Here is a 17293-nt window from a genome sequence, read left to right on the forward strand (position 1 = left end):
AATCCCCTTTAGTGGGAACTTGGATTTCTCTTCCTGTGTCCTTGAAATGTAAACGTTTTATCTTTCTCTGGATGTTTTAAGTGTGTGCATGTAAGTATATATATGTTTAGTTTAGTTTTTAAAGGAAACCTTGGACTCTGCCATACAAAAGTTCAAGTATTGTGTACATACGGTGGCCACGCAAATAAATTGGGATTCTAAGCAATTCTTTGATTGTACCAATTTTCAGATATTTTGCCATCTTAAACTTTGTTGCATCAGCCTGGACCACGAAGGCTTTAAGCTTTTGGAGAGTAAACCTTTGAATTTTATTTAGGCAACACCCCGACTCTCATGTGGAAGGGCCTCTTCATCTTATTGGTTTAAAATCACTATATATATATATAGTATATATATATATATTTATTTATATATATATAAATTGATGGCCATATGATGGATTTTTTAATTTGGAAAAACTTTTTAATTGGTGAAAGTTTAAAGAGATCTCATTATAAACGGCTGTTTTATTGGTACCTATTAAAATAAAGTTTAAATGCAGAAAAATATATCTAATGGTTAACCTAAGAACTCAGATATAAAAATATAACTGGTTTGAAAAGCTACATTTTTGTTTTTCCTTTCTGATAAATGTTTCTAGAGATGCTAATAAAAACTTAGTATAATTAATGTTAATTAGGTTGAATAACTGGAAAAAGGATTGTAAAAATGTCAAAAAAACAGATAAGTGGCTTATCCCAAAAGGATAAATATTTTTATATGGTTATTTTGAATGAGATAAATAAAATGGACATTTTTAGATTTACATACAGGGTTTTGATACTACACTACGTAAAGTTAAAAAAAAAGGGCCAAAGAGTTCACCTACTCCCCCCCAACATTAAAGTTCAAACAAGTCCGTTTTATTTACCACAGTTTAACATATATTTATATGTAGACTGAAATACTTGATCAAGGATTGGGACAACAGACCAATTAATGAAATTAAAAATCGAGAAGGGCCTAAGCTCTTTGGCTGAAACTTGGGCATCCTAGAGACTTCTATAAAATTATATACAATGTACACCCACAAAAAAAAGGTTTCTGTCACTCCTTCTAGAAATAAGAATTATTGATTAAACTTAATAAATATAAAAATTAAAGGTATAAGATTTAATAAAATTGAGATAAAAGTTTGTGAAATTGGTATATTTAGATGGTCTTTATATAAACCTTTTGCTTATGTTGTGGGATAGATATGTTTCAGTGGAAAAACGCTTCCCCTTCTTGGTATTATAAGGCTGGGCACATGTCTATCCCTCTGAAAATATTAATTGAACAAATTAAAGGAAACCAATATAGTTACTTGAGACGTCCAATATAACGTAAATCTAAAAAGTAATTTGAGTAGCTAAAAAAAAAAAATAGGTTTACCCTGGGTTTAACTTATAACTCAAGGAAAAGAGACCTTAATAAATGTCTTATGCAAGCTTTGGAAGACAAAATAAAGAAAACCTTAGTTTTAAAACATGGAATTCTTTGTTTACAGCTCTTCTCACTGATACAAAAATGCCAATTAAGGAGATAAAATTGGGTCTGGGTGACAGAGCATTTATCTGGGGACCTGGAAGAGAGTGTCTTTGTCTTGCAGATCAGAAATATAAATACAACAAACAGTGACCTAGGACTGAGCCTAATTAGCTCAACGAAATAAAACTTGAGGCCATGAAATTTTTGGCATTTTAGAACTCAGAACTCTGACGGGTCCTTCAGACTTTGTGAGGAAATCTTAATTATCTGTTTCATAAATAGTAAGCCTTAGTGATTTGAGCAAGCAAATTCAGCTTACTCCAACTATTATTATAAATATAAGTAAGTTTTAAAGTGAAGCTATGAGATCTCTAGCTTTTGTCTGTTTATAAGCCTGCATACAGATTATAGAAGTGAGATATTTCTACTGCTAAAAAAAAAAATTTCGAAGTCAAAGAGCTCTGCTTAATTGATGTAAAAATATAAGAGCTTAAAAATTAAGTATTTTTAAAATAAAAACTTAACAAATTGACTTTCAGTGTCATGTGAATTGGAAAATATTCAATATTAAGGTAATATTTGATATTGTTTAGTTTAAGTATGTTCTAATAAATGTAGACATCTTTAAAATCATCCATCTTAACTATAATACCTTTACTGTACCTAGGTTTAATGAAAGTCAAATAAGATCCTGTTATATCTGTTGCAGATTTGTCAAAAAAAAATAACAGTAATGTGCTGTGGTAAAATTTTAAGTAAATTAAATGTAAATGAGATGAGAGCTTTGGGTAAATATTTAAAATATATTTTTAAAATGTATGCTTAAAATAATCTCTAAATGTTTGATATCTTTAAATTCTAGAGTTGTGCTAAATTAAGTTAAATGACAAGATTTTATTAAATATCTATGCCATTTTCAGATAAAATAAGATTGAAATATGAATACTTAACATTTAACTTCCTCTTACAGTGAAACTAAAGGTGTTTAGAAATATTAATAAATGGTTGGTGTCACACAGAAATAGTCTCTATTAGTAAGGGAATGATCTCAGTATCCTAGGAAAGTAATATAAATGCGTAAAGGAAGATGTAAGAATGGAATAATACTTTGTTAATGAAAAATAGTGACTTTCTCCTGAAGCTGGTTACCTCTGAATGGAAGACAAAATAAGGGACACACTAATATAAGTATAGAAAGCTGTGGAAGGCTTGTGGAAAAGGAACCCTGAGGAAAGTTTTGTACGTGGTCAGAATTGGCTAAGTTTAGAATCAAATTGGGCAACGTAAATGAATCTTAGAAGTTAGCTGGAACAAGATTAGATTTGGTTTTCTCTCTGTTAAGAGGAAAAAATTTTCTTAAAATATTAATCCACCTTCAGTAACAGATTGTAAAACTTCTTATACCACTTAGCTGATCTGTTCTGCCTTTACATTTGACATATTTTCTTGTTAATGAATTAGTACTACATTACAGTGATCTATATGTTTATCTGATCAAGTGTTCTGAAATCTTTCAAAAAGCTCCCCAAATATAAAATTCTAATTAATTAAATAAAAATTAATTTAATTAATTAAAATTCTTTTAATCTCCAGTTAAGTTTGGGATGCTACAGAAGGCCCCTGAAACATCCCAAAGAGAGATTTTTAACTATAAAGTTTCATTTGGCATTTTAAGTAACATGGAATTGTCAAATGAATCATAAAACTTCTAAGGTTATATTGAATGAGAAATATTATTAATATAGGTATTGTAGAAATTATATTGACTCCCTAAAATTCTGGTTTATCTGAAATGTTACCAGTGATAATTATGGGTATAGTGAACAGGTTTCTTTATTGATTATAGTGTAACGGTGTTTAACCATGCTTTTAAATCTTTTGTCATTTATAGACAGTTAATTGTTTTCTTCTGATGGTTTTGCAAAATGCTTTCTCTTCAAGGAGATTTACTGATTTCTAATAAATTTCAAACTACAGCACTGAACTAAACTGGGTAAGACATTTTAAAGTTCTAATGAAAACTCTCATTAAAAGAATTAGTTACATGGGACTGATTAACCAGCTGAATATGGTTATAATTTTTGATATTGTTTGAAATACTACTGCCTTTTAACCTGTTTCCCAGACATAAAGAATCTCTTCTCCTTAAGCTAGTTATGGTTCACAGCAATTTGATAAATTATAACTATGTATACAGACTTGGAACAGTTATCTTTTCTCTCTATCTGATCCCTCAAAAGACTAAAAATACTTAGGTCCCCAGTGGCTCTATCAGACAAATTAGGGAGATCATCTCCTAAGAGATATAGGAGTATAAAGGTATTTTAAGGATTTTAAAGAGAAAAGAATTTACCTAAATCTGTAAGGCAAAAATCCATGAAAAGCCTTGACGTGGCTTTCTTGGCCTTAGAAAACCTTATTAACATTCTACCCTGAGACTCCGTATTAAAACTTCCAACACAGTCAATTTAAAAAGCCTATATGATCAAATAATCAGATTTAATTTGTAAAGAAATTAATCTTGATTTGGCTATATTTGAGAAAACTGAGGGTAACTTTAGAGAGAAAAAAATTATATTTTAGTCGATATTAAATTCTAGTTTTGTTAATTGAGGTCCATATTTACTAAGACACTTCCCAGATCATTCCTTGCTGTTATGTCACACTGCTGTACAGTTTAATTGAATTATGAAAAGAATACTCTAGGTTTGATTCTGAAGCTCAGTAATCTATCCTTGGGTAAAATTCCAATGCCCCATGACCTGCAGCCAGGGGATTATACATACTGCAACAGGCATGACTTAAAGAACTGTCTCCAACCTGAATGGAAAGACCCTTTTTCAGATACTCTTAACTAGACCATACACACCAAAGCTGAAGGAAACGGAGTCTCGGATTCATTTCCTATCTGAAACAGCCCCTGCAGTGCACTGGCCTATAGAGCACTGCTCACCTTAAAACAATGCCCAAATGGAGAAAAAGCTTCCATACCTGGATGAGAAGAAGACGACATCTGAGCTAGACTGCTGACCCAAGACACCGGACCAGGACTGTATACCAATTACTTTGATAATTTCTCCAACCTTTGATTATGAACTACTCCAATTGTTAAGTTTATGATAAATTACCTATGTCTAGTACTTCTGTGTTACCTTGGTGGGTTTCCCTACTCCAAGGCTCTAACTAGATAGCCCTCAGAAACGTTATTCTAAAAAGAATTTATAGTTCTGTTTAGGCCACTGTTGATCTTACAAGGTGGGAGATTTCAACTGGCCAATTAATACCTGCCCTGACCCTGACCATAAATATGAACTTTCTCATAGGATCAAACTCAGAAACACAAGCAAAATTTTAACCCAAAAATACAACTTCTCGACTATTAAATTCTTACTCGTGACTTTATTAACGTTACTAGCTGTATTACTTATATCCTGTCTATTTTATAAAATTGTTGTCTGTTACATTTCCCAATGTGTAACTAGGCCCACAAGATGGATGATGGCTAAACATCTTGAAGAAACAGATAAAATTTATAACCCTGAATAAAATAAATATAATAGTGTGATTCTAGGTATGGGAATGAGCAAAGATGGGTAAACACTTCCTGGATCATAATAGAGTAGTAAGACAGGTGATCCAGAGAACTTTTAGTATCAACAGGGCCTGATAAAAAAAACTAACACCTTGAATGGCAACTCAGAAGATTCTTCACCTGAACTAGGAATGAGCCATCCTAGCACCGTGGGACAAAATTGGTCATGAAATGTCTCTCAAAATATTGGTCGAATTTAGGACCAAGGGGGAACACTGTGAATGAAAATACTACAATGTGCATGAAAATACTGCAACCATGTCAGTAAACAAAGAATGCTGAATCCAAATCATCAGCGGCTGCTGCCAACCCCCAGCGAGTTCATGCCTACAGCCCGGCCTCTCAGCCACTCACAGTGGTGCCCTCTGAGCAGACTCAGTGCAAGAAAGGACAGGATACTGGCCCTAGATAGCCAGGTGCTTGCCAAAGGAATGAATTCAATGACCCAAATGTTTGCTTCCCACCATACATAGAAAACCACTAAATACTTGAACTTGAGATATCTGGTTTTCTTTAGATAACAAGCAATATTTTATTGTTCCAATTACCTGATCTTTGTTGTAAAGATTCTATTTATCCTAGCTCCTCCACTACCTCTTGGGAGCAGTCCCTCAGAGTGATCTGAGAGGCTGTCATCCCGGCTCGAGTCCTCCAGCCAAATAAACCAAAGCCCTTAACATTTAGGCTGAACGTTTATTTCAATGACGTTCCAGAATAGACACAACTCATCAATTCTGTAATGGAACACACTGAATCAGGAACCAAAAGCGTGTTTTAGTCCAGAAAATCTCCAGGTTCCTATTTCTTCCTGTCATTATACAATCCCTCCAGAACTCATTACTTTGCTGTCTGCTCCTCTGGCAACCAAACTCAGAGAAGAGACAACTCAGCAGAGCACCATGCTGGGGAGAACACCCCGCAGAAGCACTGCAGGCTGCCTTCCCTCCCGCACGCTCTGCTGACCCTTGGTGTCCCCCGTGGAGACCAGGCAAACACAGCTCTTCCCAACAGCTGCAAAGTCGCACACGTTAAATAAATCATTTTATTTTATATGATATTTTACGTATATACCCATCTCTGAAAACAGCTTTGCCAGAAGCCCAAATCTTCAACATTAATCTGCAAAGGCAAATCAGGTCCCCAAGGGAAAACAAGTCTTAAGACGACGCTAAGGCCTCCAAAGTCCTCTCCAGGACCATGAACCAAACTGCCTGCAGGTCTGCAGCTGCAGGACGCTACATGTCTGCTTTTAAAGCAACCCCTTTCTGCCCTCGGGTGCTACAATGCCCTTTTATGCCCTCCCATCACAGGGCAAGAGCAGCCGCTGCAGAACCTTGCAGGGCAGCACTGACAGGACTGGACAAAGGGGATCAGAGTTAAACAAAGCATTCTGATGACACGAGCTTGTCACTGTGTCTCTTTACAGATGTAGATATATATAGAGAGAAGTGGGGTGATATTGCTCAAAGTCACACAGCTAATAAGTGGCAAAGTATATAACTCTGCTCCTCCCTCCTGTGTGACGCCCAACTGGGACAACCACAGGGTTCTCTCGTGGCTGCCTGAACAGTCTTTTCCTATCACTCATGACACACAATAGTGTCTGAACTTAGCCTGCATTTGCAGCATCTTTTCCCTCCAGTTTCTCAGGAACAAGGCTGTTCGGGCCTGTATGAATTCCGGCTTCCTGAAATCTCCGTGCTCAGGCTGGTCTTGCCTGTGCATCCGGCCCGCTGCTCAGAGGCTCTTCCTCCCCTGCAGGAGGACGTTTCTAATCTTCACAGGGACACAACCTCAGGGGAGCTCTCCTCTCGCCCTCAGCATGGCAGGTGTCCCAGGCCTCATCCCGAGCAGCCCCGTTAGGACGGTGTCTGCCCAGCTCTGCTAGTCAGATCAGCAGCCTCAATGCCAGGGATTATACCCAGGTCACACTGCAAACCTACTGCCCGCCTCACAGCCCCCAGCCAGCAGGTCACCTGGAAGTCACAGCAAGTGCCCCACCCAATCCAGAAGTCTCTTCTTTTGCCAGCACCACTGATGAATGGTTTCCAACCTTCGGACAGTTTCGCACAAAACAGCACCTTCTACTGTGAAACGGGTGGTTTTTCTTCTGCGCCTCATCCTTACTGGAAACGTAAAAGGAAACCAAAAGGCCTTTTCTCAACCCTTTTCTGATGAAACCCTCCCACCCACAATACTCATATGCTCAAGAGCTTTGGATCCACATGATTTTCGTTCTCTTAGGCTAAGTGGCTCAAAAAACTAAGGGATTCTTTCTCCTTTGAGGGTATTAGCACTCAGTTTCTCGGCTTTAATCTGTTTTTGTCTCTCTCTTCAGTGACCCTAGCAGTTGCCACCTCTTACTCCCTTCAGCAGCCTCCCTCCCAACTTCAAGTCTAGGAAATCAGCTGTGATGAGGGGCATGGGGGCAGTCACAGAAGATGCAACTAAGGCACAGAGAGGCTACATAATTTGCCCAAGAAATCACCTTGAACCACCAACAGAGTGTGTCACGTCCCTCTGTTTAACTCTAATGCTAAGCAAGTTAACTTTTTGTAGATTATGTTTATAAACAGATGAGGTATGAAAATACATACAAGGACACACATCAACTCTAAGATATTCATTAACTCCACTATTTTGTTTCTATTTATTTTATTTCTATTAAAAAATTAAGAACCCCTGCAGTCAATATAGCAAAATGTTACTGGGTTTTAAATCCAGAATATACAGGGGTTGTGTCATTACTCATTCTTGTATGTATTTTCACAAGACAAAATGATTTGAAAGTCTCTCTCCCCGCCCCCTACTCACTACTGGCTCTCACCAGAGCTCCCAGACCACACATCTAACAGCCTTTCACTTTACCCACAGCTGAACTCATCAGTTTTCCCCCAGAACTCCCTCTGCTGCTTTCCCTCCTCAGAACACAGCAGGACCATTATTTAACTCATTAATCCACCCAGAAACCTGGGCCTTACTCCATCCTACCTTCACAGACAGCATTGATCCTTTCCTCTTTACCATCTAAACATGCCTTCAATCTGTTCGCTTTTACCCACTGACCGTCCCACCGCTCAATTGGAAGCCAACAACACTGCCCACCTGGACTCATGAGTCTCCCAGGTGGCCCCACAGCCACTCTCCCCTACTTGAGACAAATGTGATTGTGTCTCTCCCACGCTTTTGGACTCATTTCAGACCCACTGTTCTTAGGAGAAACTTCAATTTCTTCACCTGGTGAAGGTCCTTGCCATGAAACTGTCAGCTCAGTAAGGGCAGGACACACCCTCGTCCCTCGGCTCCACCATCTGGCAGAGCATCAGCTTGGGAGGATTGAGTTCTTAGCAAACTACTTCACTTATCCATACAAATCCATGGTAGATTAGAAAGATTTTAGATGTTGAGCTCGACTATTAATTTGGGGATTTTGCACTGGCAACCTGCAAGTATATATTCCAATTATTGTGTCTTCTTAAAACCATACCCAGATTAAAGGAGTATTTGTGGAATGTCTTCAGAGTAAAAGGGACTGTACTTTTACAGATTTTATGTTTTAAAATATGAACAACCCGGACAGGGTCAAAAATAGAACCGCCTCACAAGTGACAGAAGACAGGTGAGACGCATATAGCAACAGGTCACAAAGATGGTAAGAGCAAAATTGTTTCTCCAACCCCCAAAACATTCCTCCAAGAACTGAAAACTCAGAAATTTGAAAGTAAAATACTATCATATAAAGAAAGAAAATAAATAATCCTCTTCATCAGGGTTTCTAGACCTGACTGCAGAGTTATTAGCAGGCCATACTGAATCCTAGCACAGAAAAATCAGATGGACTAGTGGTGAGTAAGTTCCAGGAAAATGGCAGTAACTCCTCCACTTGAAAGAGAACACACACTCACTTGTTCAAGGTGATTGTAAACCACATTCTGCAGAAATTCAGAAGATTCAGGCACCGCTTCTAGATGGTGATGACACGGAAGGACGGCTTGGATGCATGCTTCTAACTGAGTCACCGGCATTCTTACACTGCAGGGGGAAATGGAGGCCCTCAGCCAAGAGCACAGTTGTTCCTGTCATGTATCCCAGGCCGTGCCTCGGGGACTCAGTGTACTGTAGCAGTCCGGCCCCAGGTGAGGACCCGCAGCGTGGCCCAAGCAAGCAGGAGGGGCACTGTGCTTGAGAAATCCCATCCCCCATGGGGGCAAGAGGGGCTGGTGGGGTTGTGTGAACCTATAAATGCTCATAGAAATACACCTGCATACATTGAAGTGATAAAATTAAAAGTAGCAGGCTATTTAACAAAATTTCAATTGTCAGTGTTAATTTTACCATTCCATTCCGCTTGTCCCCTGCACTCTGAGACAGGCTTAGGCTCTCTCACACATGCAGCTCTGATGCAATGGTTGTGAAGTTATTTTACTTTGCTGCAAGTGTCTTCGCTCCCAGTGTCACTGTGACTGTCGTCTCTTAACACAGTCAGATATCTTCCTGGATCTCTCCCTGAGTTCCTTGCTCCTGCTTCTCAGATCCTGAGATAAAGAACAGGTGAAGGCACTTGACTGGAAAAGTCAATGTGGACTTGACCAAAGTCCTCAGTGACCCCCTAGGTGAGTGCTGCCCACCCCTTACCTTCGATTCTCAAGGTTCTGCCCAGGGTGACATCCAGCCAGGAGAGAGTCCTGGGCCCTATTAAAAGCTGTGTGGCTTGGGTGCAGGGAAAGCTGCAGGAGCTGGTTCTGTAGCCGGTCCCATCCACACCTCTGCTCCTCTCTCTCCCGAGGCAGCGCTGCCAAGCCCCCAGGCTCCCTGAGCTTCTGTCTTTCTCTTCTACTCTACTTCAAGCCCTTTTCCTCTTCCTTTACTACCTGATTATCCCTAGCTGGAGTGATTTTTCTATCATAGAATCTGAAAAAATTTCCTGCAGCTGAAAAAGAGGTGCCAGAGGTCAACGCGCATATGGTGGTTCCTGAATAGAGCCCCTGGTTAGGGGGACCCTCACCAACACTCACGGGGCATCAGGCATGTTGCAGGGTCGACCACCACCAACAAGAGTTTGCTGTGACACCAAGGCACGCACAGCATCCCTGCTCACTAAATTGTAGTTGTAGTCCTTTATTAAGAAGCAAAAATAAAAAAATTGCTCATGTTTCTTACTAAAATTATTTATGAGGGAGAAAAAGAAATTGTAATAGAAAGAACAAATTTCACTCCATGTTAGATGTGTTCATTTGGCTTTAATCCTGTACCTTGTTTTCTAGGCTCAGACTTGCTATCTCTGCACCTTTTGTAAAAGAAAGTTGCCTTTAGCCTGAAATATCCAGGAGGGCCTATTCTCCGGGCTCTGACCTTTAAGGATATTTGCTCTTCTACACTTATGTATAGATGGCAAGTTGTAAAATAGTGAATAACCTTTCTTTTTTTTTGGAGGTTTTACAGGGGCACCATAATTTGACCCACATGGACAGCTGCAGGAACAAAGGATTTCAAGGACAAACAATTCATACAGCAAGAAGTTTGCAACAACCAGCCACATCCCTGCCGCTTTTTAGTATAAAAGGAGACTGAATTCTGCCCTGGGGAAGAGAGTTCTACTGGATAACAATATGCCATTTTCTGGGTCTGCCAGCTTTACAAATAAAGTCTCTTTTCCTTACTCCAACATCTCATCTCCCGATTAATCGGCCTGTCATGCAGCAAGCAGAACGAGTTTGGGCTTGGTAACAAATTGACTGCCTTAGAGGTAGTATGTCTCCACTGTTTCCTCATTTCCAGTATTTCACCACCTATCAATTTTATATGCTTTTTAACAACATGAACAAAAAACCTATTACAAGGAATTGATTCCACAGAAATAAAATTATTTCTACTCCTTCAAAACTTTTTTCTTTTCTATTTTATTTTGTTTTGCTTATTGAAAAGAAAATAAATTCAAATCTTTTTATTTCACGTATTTTTATAACTAGATATTGTAAATACTACAAAGATATTTAAATTGCAATAAAAATTGTTCATATATTAGTATAAAGATATATACACAATCAATGCAGATTAGGAAAGGAGTAGATATTTACTAAAAATCCACTGCACATCCAGTCTTTTACAAGCATATCCTGGAATATAAGCTCTATTATCCAGGGTCCCCCACCCCCAATCTCACTGCGGAGTCCCTTAGTAATCAACTACCAAGGCACCAGCATAGAACCATGAGATCACTAGTTTAGGTATAAATGAGAGTATTAGCTCATTCAATTCTAAAACAGAAACCTTAAAATAAATACTGAACTTACTTACAGATAAACAAATTTGGACACAAAAAAGTACAGTTTCTCCCCAAATTCACAAAGATAATAACTGGTAAAGGCAAGATTTGAACTCATCTGCCTTGAATATAAAGCTAAGTTGGAAATCCCCTTCAACTGTGGAGGACCAGCAGCACAGCCTGTCACCCTATCTTTGTTCAGATCTGGCTTTAGACAGCCTGAGACAGCACCCCTTCCTATGGAACTCGAGGGCAAACAATAACAATAAGGATTTTATATTCTGTAGTTTCTTAGGTCTCAATTATATAAAGTGTCAGCAGGTCAGCAGAAAACTCTGGGAAATATGAGTGGGTCCAGAGCTTTTTGCTGATAAGAAACTCAATCTATCAGGACAGAGTGACCTTCCCATGAGAGGCCTCATGGACATAAACTAAAGGCAACTGAGCAATGAAAACTAGCAAGAACATGGAACTCAAGCAAGAAGGATCCCTACCATCCCCTGCCCAGTTGCCTCTTCACCTTTGTGGACAAGACGGCAGAAGGTCCATGTTCTTGTCCAAGTTACAACATCATGGATTCTCACCCATATAATATTACGACTCTATGCTGTCTTAAGTCCTTTCCAACTAAAATATGATGACACCAATATCTCAGCGGAATGTCTATGTCTCCACTTTCTCTCTTCTATTAGGAGACTATATCTATGGCCACAAAGCCGAAATTCAATTAAAAACACCATGCACGAAGCCTGGTGAAAGTCTGTGTAAGAGACATTGTTCTCAAGCTCAGTGAGTGAAAACTCAGAAAAAGTGGTCCTTATCCCTCTGCAAGTGGAAGGTAGCCTGATTGTGTGTGTGTATGTGTGCACACGTGTGTGTGTAAATCAAATACAATGTATTGTGGGATGTGCACAGATTTTTTTTATGTTACTATCATTTCATGAGGATGAGCCAACCTTAAAAGTAATTTGAATCTACTATTCTGAGAGAGTCTCAGGATCTTTTGGTGGAGGATGGGAAAGGGGAAAGGAAAGGAGGAAAGAAGTAAATGAAGCAAAGCTGTAAGTATACTGCTAGGGAAAGGCAAGACATTAATTTTGTTCCTACTTGCATCACACACAAATTAGGGACTGGCTTTCCCACATGTCTTGTCAAGCACTGAGTTGCAGAAGAACAGGTGACAGCCCATTTCTCACTGAGCTTGTGACTGTACGTGGCATCTTATAGACACTAATTATTTAACCTGATCAAACAATCTGGCAGCAGGCTGTAATTCTCCTATTTTGAGAGATAAGAAAACAGGAAGTGAAATAGGGTATATAGCTTGACCAAAGTCAGAGGACAAGTAAACTAAAGAGGATGAATTCAAACTCAGATCTGAATGCAGAGTCTGATCTTCCCACTCCGAGGGCTGGAAATTCCTTAACACACAGGGTCCCCAGCTCCTCTGCTTTGTTCCTGGCACCAAGCATTTCCCATGGCGATATTCTCCAGTTCTCAGACACAGCGCTCTGTGCAGCCAATAACCTCCATTCGACCTTGATCATCTACCTGTCACGCCCACCAGGCTTCACCAGGCAAGAAAGCTGGCTTTCAACTGCATACAAAGCCACCCCTGTTTTATCCTGGACTCTTCAGCGGCTTTTCCAGCGTAAACACAGCCATGAAAGTGCTCACAGTTTGTACATGAGCCACACTACCTCTCTCCATCTCTGTCCCCACCTATACTACTTTGCTATGACCATTTTGAGAATCTTGGAAACAAATTTTTAAAAACAGAAAAGAAAGGATTCTGTAACAAGTACTTAATACTTACAATTTTAAATGAGAAGTTACAAAGTGAGTATTTACAAACCGAATCTGCCTTCCTAGGTGTCAGTTTTAACAGTTAAAATATACAATAGCAAAAAATTCTGACTTAAATAATTAACAAAAACATCAACAATAATCTGGAATAAACTCAAAAACAATGCCCATGTTGTACATGGAGGAAGTACAGGACTGTACTGTGGGGTAAAGTAAGAGGTGTGAAAGTAGAGACATCAACATTTTGTATGCAGGAAAGCAGTTTTGTAAAAATGTACGTTCTCCTAAAGATAATTCAAAAGTACTAAAAAATCCCACGAGAGCACTTCTTTTTTTTTTTAACTTGAAAAATTATATTAGAATTCTTCAGGAATAATAAAGTCATAATACTAACCAAGAAAATTTGGGATCGAAAAGAGAATCAAAAAATCGCACTGTCAGATATTAAATAAATGTTTACAATATGTAAGATATAGTGCTAGTGTAAGAAAGTAAGATTGATAAAAATAAACCATGAGCTCAAAAAGAGACTCTAGTGTACATAAGTATTCTTTACAGGTGGGATTTCAAGTTAAAAAGCAAAGTAGGAATTCAATAATTGTCTTGGGACAATCAGAGAATCCCCTGGAAAAAACAAATTCTATTCCAGTCATAATGACCGCAAGAAAAATTACAGAATGTGATGTGAATATTAGAAAGTACTAATAACAGCGAATATAATTCTTTGCTCATATTAATTCAACTTCTCTTCACTATAACAAGTACCATCATCATCTCCATCTTAGAGATTAAAAAAACCTACAGAAGAAATTTATACCATTATAAGAAAGTATTTCTAAGAATAATATCAGGAATAAAACCCAAAAAGAAGACATTTACAATCTTAAGATTATTTTGGGCCACAACAAAAATGAACCTACTGAACAAAATGAAAGGCAAAATATGACAAGGAAAAGCTCTCTGATACATGTTGATGAAGACAAGGGGTTAATGTTCATAATATACATAGAGCTGTCACAAAGCAACAAGAAGCTGCCTCACTTAAATGTGTGCAAAGGACAAAAGAGATCATTCACTTTTTAAAAGTCAGATGGCTAATGAGTGAAAAATGCTCAATACCTCACTGGTCATCAAGTGCAAATTAAAACAATGAAAAAGTACTTTTGCTCATCATATTGGCACATATTTTTAAAAGATATTCTAGCTAGTGTCCATCTTTGAGAGAACAAACTGTGAGCGATCTTTTGGAGGATGACATGTCAATGGATATGTAAACTCTGAAAAACGTGTGTACACACAGGCTGAACTCCACATTTTGGAATCGTTTCATTTAGAAAAATTCAGTTCAAAAAGATGTACTTATCAGAGCATTTACACAGCACTGTTTACAATGGTGAGAAGAAAAGCTGAAGTGAAATCATATCCAGCGATAGAGAATTGGTTACATAAGTTATTCTACATCTTTTCATGCCCCACAGGAGAAGGAATTTCTTGATTCACTTGAAAGGAGCCTGTGATTTATGTAGTTGTCACATCCAAGGACTAAATTTCCAGAAACCTTAACGAAAATAATACTCATACAAGAACACAGGAATGTTTGTATAAGAAGTATGCCAGTCAAACACCCTTTCTGACAGTGGAAAATGGAGAAAACTTAAGTGTCCACCATCAAGACAATGATGCGGTAAATCACGGTGAGCTGTGGGCACTAAAGTTCCGGTGTTTCGGCGTGGTCCAAGGCCTTGTCCACAGTACGCTCCCACGAAAGGTGTCCTTACACAAGAGACCAAACCTGCATATCAGGAAAACCCTCTACTCTATCTGAAAGGACCGGGTGAGTCTGGAGAGAGAGGACGTCTGTGATATATACCTGAGTGAATAAACCGAGCTGCAGAAAACATATAGTATGGCCTTATTTTTCAATAAAGCATATATACACACACATAGACATAGATTTCTCATATACGTGTATGTATGAGTTTATTTATATGACATAGGCATAAAGGTCATGAAATATATACTCCACATTGTCAGCAGTTTTTACTCTCAGGAAAAAAGGGGAAGGGATGTAGGGGACTTTCGGTACCACAACAGATCTCTTTTCAGAATTTCAGTTAAGTATACTTGGAATTTAAAAGTTTATTTAAGTCCAAAGTAAAATGGACGAGGACTCCACAAGACAGAATGCTATACTAGTCATTAAAAATCATGCCAGGGGAGATAGAATATTGTAGAAAAATGTGTAATAAGCCGAATGGAAAATGGAGGTCTCCACACAGTATACAGGCACACATTGCTCGCTGGTTTTTATGACAGAGGTAATACACACTGATGAAAAGAACAGAAAATAGATGTTAATGTGTTAATTATTATCTCTGAGTACTGGCACCAGGATAGATCCATTTGACCCTTTTTTCATACATTTATATTAAATACACACTATTTTTCATCTGAAAAATGCATTTTTAGATGTCTAGTACCACACATTGGAAAATTACACGAGTACTTACAGAAACAAATAACTAGGAGACACCGCAGCAGCGTCACAAAGTGTAGAAAGGGCGATCCTGAATAACACCGCGCAGTTACATAAGGACCCACAAAGTGAGAGCACCTGCTGTAACAGGGCGCGGCCCCCTTCCATTTGTCAGATGTGTCTTCAGGGCTGAGGCAGTTCTGAGCACGGCCAGTGTCAGTGCTGGTGTCTGGATGGATGCCACTGGAGGTGAGGGCACCTGCAAGCCGAGAGGAAGAACAGAAATCATCCTCTGCTTTTTCTGTCTTGTTTCTTTGTTACTTTTAAAGAGAGGCGGAAATAAGATAAACTGGATCTTTCCTACTGAAATTTCAGTAATGAAACCATTTTTAAAGTGATCACAACTTATATTCTGCCTATGACTGTCTTTTCAACAAAGCATCATATTTATAAAATGTTAATTAACTCAGTTAATTAACTCCCTGTTGAAACATTCTAGTAAAGAGCATGAACTGCAGTATGTAAAAGAACCACACCTGCAGTGACTAGCTCAGCTGTCTTGACGGCAGTGCAGTCAGCCCCCACCATCCCGTGGCCCTGAGCTCCTGATGCTGGTAAGAGAGCGCGCTGCTGCCTCAGATGGAAAGAAAAGGTGAAAGCATTTTCTGAAATCTACAGCACTGACAAAACATAACTGATAAATCCCAGGCTCCTTTGAGGCTGTCATTTTCCGTTTCTGGCCAACACCCGTCAATGAGCAGAACCACCCCATTCCCGAGTCATGGGACTCACGTGGGCAGAAGTTTTGGAGAAATTTCCAGGTATAGAATGTAAACCAACTATACATAAAACTCTGAAAAAGAAAAGATGCAATAATCTGATTTTGGAAGACACTAAAATATTCTCCTAAGCCTTAGTACTTGGAAAGGCTGGGCTTCTACTAAGCCACTTATTTATTTCACAGCCAATGAGCATCTCCCACAAACCCTGTTTCCCTGTGTCTGCTGGGAGCTTCAGGCACATTGATGTTGTCTATCTTATAAGTCACAAGGCAGAGGCGTGTGTCTCACGCTGGCAACTCTCACACAGGCTCAACTCCTAGCCTCACTGTATGAACTTGGCCCCATTTTCTCACCTGTTTATTTGGTACCTGTTCTTCTGTAAGCTGCCTGAAATGCTTATTGAAACAAGTCAGAAGAATGAGTGGGTAGAGAAATGGACAGATGGACAGGTGAGAGATGGGCAGAAAAACAGAGAGTCTCCAAGAGAAGGGGAGCAATCAAAATTACCTATGCAAAACCCTCTTCTAGTCAGGGAAGGAAACCACCACGGAGAAGTGTGAAGAGGCAGGTTGCTTAGGACTGTTTCCTGGATTCCATGAAAAGTCACACCAAGAGATGAGAGGGTAGAACTATAAATAATAAAAGAAAAAATCATGCATGTTTGAAAAATATATCTACATTATGTACTTTCTAAAGAATAGAGTCAAATTAGCAAGGCCCAATAACACAATCCTTGGGTATATACAGAAGTGAGAATCCCATCTCCAATCTGCAAGGCATCCCTTTGGAGCACTGAGAGTCTACACGGTGCAGTCATAAAGCCATCACCGCAAAAGCGATGCTATCCTGCACTTACGAGGAAA

At 38.8% G+C, this 17293-nt stretch overlaps 1 protein-coding gene across 1 annotated transcript in view; it reads right to left on the reverse strand.

The window, feature by feature from the left end:
• The window catches only part of LOC140693776 (uncharacterized), a 113381-nt gene that overhangs the window by 35838 nt on the left and 60250 nt on the right, over window positions 1-17293 (reverse strand). Inside the window, exons 7-10 of the mRNA XM_072957434.1 lie at window positions 16938-17059; window positions 15683-15907; window positions 9437-9636; window positions 9007-9133 (exon numbers count right to left, since the gene is read on the reverse strand). The gene's annotated coding sequence lies outside the window, so the exon portion shown is untranslated. The remainder of the gene's footprint in view (window positions 1-9006; window positions 9134-9436; window positions 9637-15682; window positions 15908-16937; window positions 17060-17293) is intronic.

Source organism: Vicugna pacos, unplaced genomic scaffold (genome assembly GCF_048564905.1).
Source record: "Vicugna pacos unplaced genomic scaffold, VicPac4 scaffold_20, whole genome shotgun sequence".
NCBI lineage: Eukaryota > Metazoa > Chordata > Mammalia > Artiodactyla > Camelidae > Vicugna > Vicugna pacos.